The following is a 10,379-nucleotide window of genomic DNA, read 5'->3' as shown; positions in this document are numbered from 1 at the left end:
TATTGGAATGGCAAACAATGTTGCCTAAGGAAGTTTTCATTTTCTTTGGACGAAAAAACCATTTTCCATTTTCTGAGTGCCTGAAATGAGTTTTTTTGTGAAGGACCTACCATATATTTGTTGCCAAATTGGACCTAATCAATTTTATAAAATACTAGGCCATATTTAATGCACAATTGACAAAATGGTTGGGTGTCAAAATTTTTGATCCACCTCTGGTGAAAAAGACAAATTCATGTCGATTCAGTTGGAAGCGGGTCAAATTTGAACTGCAGCTGCCTCATAGTTTGCTCTTTATTTTTTCCAAAAATCATTTCTAGGTAAATAAGTATCTATTTAATCAGAAATACATGGTTTGATGGCGAGACATCGAGGTTTGGACGGTGGCCGAGGGCCCCAACTCTAGAGCGCGTAAGCTCGCATGCCAGCCGCGTGGTCACCGCGTGACCGTGGCGTTGTCATGTGTTCTGGGAAGCCTAGGCATGTCTAGTGGGTTGGGCACTCCCCAGGTTGGTGCTAGGAAGAAAATTACAACATAAGATTCTCACGAGGAGGCCGATCGATGCGCAAACATGAATTAGCAGCCAAGTGTTTGATTAGCAGTACAGGAAATGCGCATGGCCAATGGGCGTGAGTTTTGGCTGAGGATGATCATCTACTAAGGAGAATGTCTACACAAATTTTTAGCTCAAATCCTAGGTGGCACTTGCTTTGCAAAGTACCACGCTGGACAAAAATATGAATGTTGAAGCTGGGCTCAAAATAATGAATGGAGTGAGCTGAAATTTTGTGGAGGATGGTTATTTGGGCATAGGAAAGCATTGTAGAAAATTGACACCATTTGGACATGCCAAAGTAGTACTTCCTTCACAATGCTCTTCTATGGACAAAAACTTGGGAAAACTAGTGAGAGAGATTGGATGAATGAAATGAGCTCAAAATTGGTGTAGGTAAGTTACTTAGGTATGGTCATGCGCTGGTAAATTTTCAGATCATTTGGGTAAGCATAGCTAGTACTTACTTCACAAAGCTTCTCTTGAGGTAGAAACTTTGGAAATTTCCCGAGAAAGATTTACTAGGAAACTTGAGCTGAATATTATCATGTGGCAATGATTTGGGTATGGAAGAGTGCCCGAAAAGTTTGAGGGTAATAGGAGGGGTCTATATAACACTTGCTTTGCAACGTGCCAATTTGGCCATAAAATATAAATTGAACCTGGGCTCACATAGATGATTTGAATGAGCTGCAATTTGGAGGAGGGTGATAATTTGGGCATATGAAGGAACTGTATAAATTTCATGTCATTTAGAGATATAAAAAAGGTACTTCCTTCACAATGCTTCTAGGTGGACAAAAACTTTGGAAATTTGCCGAGGAAGATTTGCTAGGCAAATGGAGCTGAATTTTGTCATGCGGTAATGATTTGGATAGGAAAGAGTGCCCAAAAATTCCGAGGGCAATCAAGAATATATAAATAGCACTTCCTTCATAAAGTGTTGTTGTGAACAGAATAGGAAAATGAATATTGTTGAATTAGTTTTGAACTAGGCAAGAAAGGATTTTTACATATTTGATGAAGATATGCCCCAAAGAATTTATGAGATTTTTTGGGAATTTTGGGAATGATAGAAATATAGGTTGCTTCACAACCTAGGGCAAAAACTGCCACATGGACATGACACATAGGCAAAACTGATGAGATGGCGCCTAGTCATCACAACCCACCACAATCTACAAGGCTATGACCATCTATATTGGTCATTAACAACTAGAAATAAGGCAGCGGACTAGCACTGTTTGCTTTGTGACCATTTCGTGTAAGGAAATTACGACCTTTCTGACCAAAATGGTCGCAATGGTTTAGTGTTTGGAGCCCCCTGAACAACTTTTGACCAATTGGTCTAAAATGGTCATAAATTGATGACCAATTCTTCGAGGGTAACTGACAGAAGGTCATAAGTTGACATATTTCTTGTAGTGTAACACCCATACTTGTTTCGTGCTGCCACTTGCCCCTGCCGTAGGTAGGGTACGGTTCAGTAAGTTGTCAACCCCTGTCCTAGCACACACCGTACAGAGAGGCCATGGTGGAAGATACCGGTTGCAGCTGGTAGGCATGCCACCTGGTTCGGGGGCATGGGTGTTTCCGGTTGGGACCGAGAGGGGAGGCCACCCCTTAGAGCGTGCGATAAAAAATTGATCCCATGCTATGCGAGGTTGTAGCCTCCCCACTTAGAGTTTTACTTAACAGGTGTCTGGGTGATTCTAGACACGTGTAAGGTTAAGATGGTGTGTGCAAGTCAGGCGTGTTTTCGACTAAAAGACTGTAGACGGAATTAGTTCCGATGGACTAAAGAAATCCGTTACTCGTGGGTAAAGAGTACACCCTCTGCAGAGATATTGAACCTATTCGAATAGCCGTGTCCATGGTTAAGGACTACAGTCTGGGATGGGTCAAGCGTCGGTCTTAGTGTCGGTCTTCGGAGGAGAAACTACTAAACCAGAATATGGATCATAACTTGTGACGTATGATGATTATGATTATTATTTTTATGGACTAATCATTTATGTTATTTGAATTATTGAGTATCCCTGGGATGGTTCTACCTCCTGGATATTCACCGTGATTATTCTTATATAAGCCCTTTATGTGGTGTCGCCCAGACGCCCGACTGTGGCATGCGTGTTATTTAATTTACTTATAAGCCCTTTATGTGGTGTCGCACAGACGCCTGACTGTGGCATGTCCGTTATTTCATTTACTTATAAGCCCTTTATGTGGTGTCGCACCGACGCCTGATTGTGGCATGCTTGTTATTCCTTTTATATATAAGCCCTTTCTGTGGTGTCGCTCAGACGCCCGACTAAGGCATGCTTCATATTATTATCCTTTCGAGGCGTCGCTTCAGACACCCGATCGGTGCTTTTTATTTTTACACCCTGATTGTTTACTCGTGATTTATTTAAATGATCTACTTGCATGCATCATGAACCTTATTTCACAACTGACGAAGTGATCATAGAATATTTTAAAGCATGATTATCAGTGACTATATTATACCTATGTTCTTAATGTTTGAGAGTACATTCAAAGTACTCACTGGCTTGTCCTTGGCTATTGTCTTGGCCAGATTTCTTGCGTGGAAAGGAACATTGCGATGACAGCCCCGGAACCTACGCAATGGAGATAGCAGCCTTGCGAAGATTGGAGTTATCCTGGTCAGTTGTTCCTATGGGATATGGAGTCCCATAGACGCTGATGATCCGCAAACCGCTTCCGCCATCAACCACTAGAAACCAATTGTTGTACCCATAGGCCAGAATGGTCTTGTACTACATATTTTGTAGTTTGCTTGGAGTTTCTGTAACAAGTTGGTGTCTCATTAGCTAACAGTAATCCTGGGGCTAGTGAGCACAAGGGCCGCTTTTGGGAAATTAATATCCCAAAAACCGGTCCTGACATGCTATCTATGGGTCGGACTGATGGGCTGTGAAGACATGAAGCCCGAAGACTGCATCTTGTCCGGATTGGACTCTACTTGGCGTGGAAGGCAAGCTTGGCGACCGAAGATTCCTTCTTATGTAACCGACTCCATGTAAACCCTAGATCCCCTCGGTGTCTATATAAACCGGAGGGGATAGTCCGGAAAGAACAACACATATACTCATTACCATATTCATAGGCTAGACTTCTAGGGTTTAGCCATTACAGTCTCGTGGTAGATCAACTCTTGTAACACTCATATTCATCAAGATCAATCAAGTAGGAAGTAGGGTATTGCCTCCATAGAGAGGGCCCGAACCTGGGTAAACATAGTGTCCCATGTCTCCTGTTACCATCGATCCTAGACACACAGTTCGGGACCCCCTACCCGAGATCCGCCGGTTTTGACACCAAAATTGGTGCTTTCTGTTGGAAATATGCCCTAGAGGAAATAATAAATTGGCTATTATTATATTTCCTTGTTCATGATAATCGTTTATTATCCATGCTAGAATTGTATTGATAGGAAACTCAGATACATGTGTGGATACATAGACAACACCATGTCCCTAGTAAGCCTCTAGTTGACTAGCTCGTTGATCAATAGATGGTTACGGTTTCCTGACCATGGACATTGGATGTCGTTGATAACGGGATCACATCATTAGGAGAATGATGTGATGGACAAGACCCAATCCTAAGCCTAGCAAAAGATCATGTAGTTCGTATGCTAAAGCTTTTCTAATGTCAAGTATCATTTCCTTAGACCATGAGATTGTGCAACTCCCAGATACCGTAGGAGTGCTTTGGGTGTGCCAAACGTCACAACGTAACTGGGTGGCTATAAAGGTACACTACTGGTATCTCCGAAAGTGTCTGTTGGGTTGGCACGAATCGAGACTAGGATTTGTCACTCCGCGTAAACGGAGAGGTATCTCTGGGCCCACTCGGTAGGACATCATCATAATGTGCACAATGTGATCAAGGAGTTGATCACGGGATGATGTGTTATGGAACGAGTAAAGAGAATTGCCGGTAATGAGATTGAACAAGGTATCGGGATACCGACGATCAAATCTCAGGCAAGTATTGTACCGATAGACAAAGGGAATTGTATACGGGATTGATTAAGTCCTTGACATCGTGGTTCATCTGATGAGATCATCGTGGAGCATGTGGGAGCCAGCATGGGTATCCAGATCCCGCTGTTGGTTATTGACCGGAGAGTTGACTCGGCCATGTCTGCATGATTCCCGAACCCGTAGGGTCTACACACTTAAGGTTCGATGACGCTAGGGTTATAGGGAAACTATGTACGCGGTTACCGAATGTTGTTCGGAGTCCCGGATGAGATCCCGGACGTCACGATGAGTTCCAGAATGGTCCAGAGGTAAAGATTGATATATAGGAAGTATGGTTTTGGCCACCGGAAGTGTTCCGGGCATCACCGGTAGTGTACCGGGACCACCGGAGGGGTCCGGGGGTCCACCAGGTGGGGCCACCAGCCCCGGAGGCCTACATGGGCCAATAGTGGGAAGGGACCAGCCCCTAGGTGGGCTAGGGAGCCTCCCACCAAGGCCCAAGGTGCCTCCAATAGGGGAAGGGGGCAAACCCTAGGGCAGATGGGCCCTAAGGCCCACCCCAGGTGCGCCTCCCCCTCTCCCCCTTATGGCCGCCACCCAGATAGGATCTAGGGGCTGCCGCCACCCCTAGGGAGGGAACCCTAGGTGGGGGCGCAGCCCCTCCCCTCCCCCTATATATACTTGAGGTTTGGGGCTGCCCAAGACACACGATTCAATCTACCTGTTGGCGCAGCCCTACCCCTCTTCCTCCTCGTCTCTCGTAGTGCTTGGCGAAGCCCTGCTGGAGTCCCGCGCTCCTCCACCACCACCATGCCATCGTGCTGCTGCTAGATGGAGTCTTCCCGAACCTCTCCTTCTCCCCTTGCTGGATCAAGGCGTAGGAGACGTCACCGGGCTGTATGTGTGTTGAACACGGAGGTGCCGTCCGTTCGGCACTAGGATCATCGGTGATTTGGATCACGACGAGTATGACTCCATCAACCCCGTTCACTTGAACGCTTCCGCTTAGCGATCTACAAGGGTATGTAGATGCACTCTCCTTCCCTCGTTGCTAGATTAATCCATAGATTGATCTTGGTGATGCATAGAAAATTTTGATTTTCTGCTACATTCCCCAACAGTGGCATCATGAGCTAGGTCTATGCGTAGTTACTATGCATGAGTAGAACACAAAGTAGTTGTGGGCGTCAATATTGTCAATTATCTTGCTGTTACTAGTCTTATCTTGATTCGGCGGCATCGTGGGATGAAGCGTCCCGGACCAACCTTACACGTACGCTTACGTGAGACCGGTTCCACCGACTGACATGCACTAGTTGTATAAGGTGGCTGGCAGGTGTCTGTCTCTCCCACTTTAGTCGGATCGGATTCGATGAACAGGGTCCTTATGAAGGGTAAATAGAAATTGGCAATTCACGTTGTGGTTTTGGCGTAGGTAAGAAACGTTCTTGCTAGAAACCTATAGCAGCCACGTAAAAACTTGCAACAACAATTAGAGGACGTCTAACTTGTTTTTGCAGCAAGTGTTTTGTGATGTGATATGGCCAAAGGATGTGATGAATGATATATGTGATGTATGAGATGATCATGTTCTTGTAATAGGAATCACGACTTGCATGTCGATGAGTATGACAACCGGCAGGAGCCATAGGAGTTGTCTTAATTTATTTATGACCTGCGTGTCAATATAAACGTCATGTAATTACTCTACTTTATTGCTAACCGTTAGCTGTAGTAGTAGAAGTAATAGTTGGCGAGATAACTTCATGAAGACACGATGATGGAGATCATGATGATGGAGATCATGGTGTCATGCCGGTGACAACGATGATCACGGACCCCGAAGATGGAGATCAAAAGGAGCAAAATGATATTGGCCATATCATGTCACGTTTTGATTGCATGTAATGTTTATCATGTTTTTTGCAACTTATTTTCTTAGAACGATGGTAGTAAATAAGATGATCCCTCATTAAAATTTCAAGAAAGTGTTCCCCCTAACTGTGCACCGTTGCGAAGGTTCGTTGTTTCGAAGCACCACGTGATGATCGGGTGTGATAGATTCTAACGTTCGAATACAACGGGTGTTGACGAGCCTAGCATGTACAGACATGGCCTGGGGACACATGCGAAACACTTAGGTTGACTTGACGAGCCTAGCATGTACAGACATGGCCTCGGAACACGGAGGACCGAAAGGTCGAGCATGAGTCGTATGGTAGATACGATCAACATGAAGATGTTCACCGATGATGACTAGTCCGTCTCACGTGATGATCGGACACGGCCTAGTTGACTCGGATCATGTAATCACTTAGATGACTAGAGGGATGTCTATCTAAGTGGGAGTTCATAAGGTGAACTTAATTATCCTGAACATAGTCAAAAGGTCTTCGCAAATTATGTCGTAGCTTGCGCTTTAGTTCTACTGTTTAGATATGTTCCTAGAGAAAATTTAGTTGAAAGTTGATAGTAGCAATTATGCGGACTAGGTCCGTAAACTGAGGATTGTCCTCATTGCTTCATAGAAGGCTTATGTCCTTAATGCACCACTCAGTGTGCTGAACCTCGAACGTCGTCTGTGGATGTTGCGAACATCTGACATACACATTTTGATAACTACGTGATAGTTCAGTTAAACGGTTTAGAGTTGAGGCACCGAAGATGTTTTTGAAATGTCGCGAAACATATGAGATGTTTCGAGGGCTGAAATTGGGATTTCAGGCTCGTGCCCACGTCAAGAGGTATAAGACCTCCGACGATTTTCTTAGCCTGCAAACTAAGGGAGAAAAGCTCAATTGTTGAGCTTGTGCTCAGATTGTCTGAGTACAACAATCATTTGAATCGAGTGGGAGTTGATCTTCCAGATGAGATAGTGATGTTTCTCCGAAGTCATTACCACCAAGCTGCTAGAGCTTCGTGATGAACTATAATATATCAGGGACATATATGATGATCCTTGAGATATTCGCGATGTTTGACACCACAAAAGTAGAAATCAAGAAGGAGCATCAATTGTTGATGGTTGGTGAAACCACTAGTTTCAAAAAGGGCAAGGGCAAGAAGGGATACTTCATGAAACGGCAAATCAGCTGCTGCTCTAGTGAAGAAACCCAAGGTTGAACCCAAACCCGAGACTAAGTGCTTCTGTAATAAGGGGAACAGCCACTGGAGCAGAATTACCCTAGATACTTGGTAGATGAGAAGGGTGGCAAGGTCGATAGAAGTATATTGGATATACATTGTGTTAATGTGTACTTTACTAGTACTCCTAGTAGCACCATGGTATTATATACCGGTTCGGTTGCTAAATGTTAGTAAACTCGAAATAAAAGGCTGCGGAGTAAACGGAGACTAGCTAAAGGTGAGCTGGCAATATGTGTTGGAAGTTTTTCCAAGCTTGATGTGATCAAGCATCGCACGCTCCCTCTACCATCGAGATTTGTGTCTGCGTTGAGCATAGACATGATTGGATTATGTCTATCGCAATACGGTTATTCATTTAAGGAGAATAATGGTTACTCTATTTATTTGAATAATACCTTCAATGGTCTTGCACCTAAAATGAATGGTTTTTTTTGAATCTCGATCGTAGTGATACACATGTTCATGCCAAAAGATATAAGATAGTAATGATAGTACCACCTACTTGTGGCACTACCACGTAAGTCATATCGGTATAAAACGCATGAAGAAGCTCCATGTTGATGGATCTTTGGGCTCACTCGTTTTGAAAAATTTGAGACATGCGAACCATGTCTATTGGTGTATATGCATGAAGAAACTCCATGCAAATGGACCGTTTGGACTCACTTGATTTTGAATCACTTGAGACATGCAAATCATACCACATGGGCAAGATGACTGAAAGCCTCGTTTTCAGTAAAATGGAACTAGAAAGCAACTTGTTGGAAGTAATACATTTTGATGTGTGCAGTCCAATGAGTGCTGAGGCGTGTAGTGGATATCGTTATGTTCTTACTTCACATATGATTTGAGTAGATGTTGAGTATATTTACTTGATGAATCACGAGTATGAATTATTGAAAGGTTCAAGTAATTTCAGGGTGAAGTTGAAAGATCATCGTGACAAGAGGATAAAATATCTATGATATGATCATAGAGATGAATATCTGAATTATGAGTTTGGCACAGAATTAAGACATTGTGGAAATTGTTTCACAACAAATACAGCCTGAAACACCATAGTATGATGGTGTGTCCGAACATCATAACTGCACCCTATTGGATATGATGCATACCATGATGTCTCTTATCAAATTACCATGATAGTTTATGGGTTAGGCATTAGAGACAACCACATTCACTTTAAATAGGGCACCACGTAATTCCGATGAGATGACACCGTATGAACTATGGTTTAGAGAAACATAAGTTGTCATTTCTTAAAAGTTTGGGGCTGCGATGCTTATGTGAAAAAGTTTCAGGCTGATAAGCAAGAACCCAAAGTGGATAAATGCATCTTCATAGGACACCCAAAATAGTTGGGTATACCTCCTGTCTCAGATCCGAAAGCAATAAGGGATTGTTTCTAGAATCGGGTCCTTTCTCGAGGAAAAGTTTCTCTCGAAAGAATTGAGTGGGAGGATGGTGGAGACTTGATGAGGTTATTGAACCGTCTCTTCAACTAGTGTGTGGCAGGGCACTGGGAGTTGTTCCTGTGGCACCTACACCAATTGAAGTGGAAGCTTATGATAGTGATCATGAAACTTCAGATCAAGTCACTACCAAACCTCGTGGGATGACAAGGATGCATACTACTTTAGAGTGGCACGAAATCCTGTCTTGGAAGTCATGTTCCTAGACAGCAATGAACCTATGAGCTATGGAGAAGCGATGGTGGGCTTGGATTCCAAAATGGCTCGAGGCCATATAATCCGAGAGAGGATCCATATATGAAAACAAAGTGTAGACTTTGGAAGAACTACTTGATGGTCGTAAGGCTGTTAGGTACATATGGATTTTAAAAGGAAGACGGACAATGATGGTAAGTATCACCATTAAGAAAGCTCGACTTGTCGTTAAGATGTTTTCCGACAAGTTCAAGGAGTTGACTACGATGAGACTTTCTCACTCGTAGCGATGCTAAGAGTTTGTTGGAATTATATTAGCGATTACTGCATTATTTATGAAATCTTGCAGATAGGATGTCAAAACATTGTTTCCTCGACGATTTTCTTGAGGAAAGGTTGTATGTGATACAACCGGAAGGTTTTGTCAATCCTGAAAAATGCTAAGCTCCAGCAATCCTGCTAAGGACTGGAGTAAGCATCTCGGTGTTGGAACGTATTCTTTGATGAGATGATCAAAGATTTTGGGTGTATACAAAGTTTATGAGAAACTTGTATTTCCAAAGAAGTGAGTGGGAGCACTATAGAATTTCTGATGAATATATGTTGTTGACATATTGTTGATCAGAAATAACGTAGAATTTCTGGAAAGCATATAGGGTTATTTGGAAAGTGTTTTTCAATGGAAAGCCTGGATTAAGCTACTTGAACATTGAGCATCAAGATCTATAAGGATAGATCAAAACGCTTAATGGTACTTTCAAATGAGCACATACCTTGACATGATCTTGAAGGTCTTCAAGATGGATCAGTCAAAGAAGGAGTTCTTGCCTGAGTTGTAAGGTATGAAGTTAATACTTAAAGCTCGACCACGGCAGAAGAAAGAGGAAGGACGAAGGTCGTCCCCTATGCTTTTGTCATAGGCTCTATACGGTATGCCATGCTGAGTACCGCACCTGATGTGTGCCTTGCCACATATCTGGCAAGAGGGTACAAAGGTA

The sequence above is a fragment of the Triticum urartu genome, chromosome 5A (assembly GCF_056163025.1).
Source record: "Triticum urartu cultivar PI428250 chromosome 5A, HENAU_Tu73, whole genome shotgun sequence".
In the NCBI taxonomy this organism is placed as follows: Eukaryota; Viridiplantae; Streptophyta; class Magnoliopsida; order Poales; family Poaceae; genus Triticum; species Triticum urartu.
Note: the sequence above shows the minus strand (reverse complement) of the source record.